Below are 1,484 nucleotides of genomic sequence, written 5' to 3'. Positions count from 1 at the left end.
AGTGAATAATGGGCCAGCTTACTATGCTGGCCCTGGGATTCAACTAAGAACAAGACAGACACAACCCCTGCCTTCCTGAAGTCCCCGTGTTAGCACAGGAGACAGACCATCAACAAGTGAATGGATTAATTATGGGTTGTTGTGAGTGCAGAGATTCTATTAATAATAGCTAACATTTATTGGCTTCCTAGCTTACTATGTGTCAGACCTGTTCAGAGCCCATTTCATATATTCCCTCATTTTATCTTCACCACAAATCCAAGAGGTGGTTGCTGATACTTCCTCAATTGACCAATGAGGAAGCTGAGACACAGAAAAGTTGAGCATCCTGTCCAAGGCCACTCGGATAGTAAGTGGTGGCTCCAGGTGGAACCCAGGTCTGATGGACTTTAGAGTCTTGAACACTCGGCTCTTCTGCTAACGAAGGGAATACAGCGGGCTCTATGATAACGAATAACAGGTGTCCTGCTGATGGTCGCTGTTAGCAACAACAACAAATGCAGCAGAAAACCCATGGGAGCAAACCTGAATCCCTTACCTGGGTAGCCAGATGAAAAGGCTGGAAAAGGAGTGTGCCCACGTTTCTAAAAGTCGAATTCCAGGGGTTTGAGTTCCTTTGATCAGTGTTAGAAGCTCTGGCCACAGCAAGCTCAAGGCTGTCCAGGAGATGCTCACCTGCCAGAGACAAACAGAACCAGCTGTGACTGCCTGGTGGGTCGATCGCATCGGCTCACCTACCCAAGGTCTCCTTTTGTTTGCAATGCTCTCTTTGCCCTGCAGGAGGCAGTGTGACAAGGCAAACCCTGCAGGAGCTTGTGGTTACGCATCAAGATTGGGGAGCCATCATCTAGGTCCCTGCTGAACTAATCTGGAAACGATCCTAATATGCATGTGCCTGTGTATGCGTGTCCTGGGTGAAAATATACAAGCATCACACCCACTGTGTCTAGCACAGTGCTCTCCGCAGAGTGGGGAGGTTTGACAAATGTTTGACGATTTGCTTTGATGTAAAACATAATTCTATATGTCTGAGTGAATGGGAGGAAACTCTAGGGGTGTTAGGGCATTGAAGGAAAGTTCCTTTTTCATCAGAAAATGCATTCATCAAATGCAAATGGATGCTCCATCCATTCAGATCAATGGCCTCATTTTATCAAGGAGGAGACTGATGCCCAGAGAGGGTCAGTGACATGCCCAAAGTCACACAGAAAGCTGGTGGCAGAGAGAGGCCTGAATCCTGAGTCTCTCCTGACCCATGGCCTGGAGCTCTCTCCAGACTTGCAGCTCTGGCCACACAGCAGGAGCCTGCTGCCTGTAGGTGGATGTGACCCACCTCTACTCAGACCTGAGCTAGCACAGAGAATTGTTCTCTGGCTCTGTTCAAACCTGAGGTGTGCAAGCAGTGCCCATAGTGGTCAGGAGCGTGGGCTTTGGAGCAGGTGGACCTTGGCTGGATGCTGGAGCAACCTCTTTTCAGAAGCGGG

General features: G+C 48.9%; 1 long non-coding RNA gene across 1 annotated transcript in view; it reads right to left on the bottom strand.

Moving 5' to 3' along the window:
* Positions 1–582: 582 nt before the first annotated feature.
* Positions 583–1,484, bottom strand: part of LOC111822663 (uncharacterized) — a 145,372-nt gene continuing 144,470 nt past the window's right edge. The window contains exon 3 of the long non-coding RNA XR_002825805.1: positions 583–675. This is a non-coding gene — a long non-coding RNA (uncharacterized LOC111822663). The remainder of the gene's footprint in view (positions 676–1,484) is intronic.

The sequence above is a fragment of the Trichechus manatus genome, unplaced genomic scaffold (assembly GCF_000243295.1).
Source record: "Trichechus manatus latirostris isolate Lorelei unplaced genomic scaffold, TriManLat1.0 scaffold00191, whole genome shotgun sequence".
NCBI classification, from domain to species: Eukaryota; Metazoa; Chordata; class Mammalia; order Sirenia; family Trichechidae; genus Trichechus; species Trichechus manatus.
This window is presented reverse-complemented; position numbering and strand designations above follow the sequence as displayed.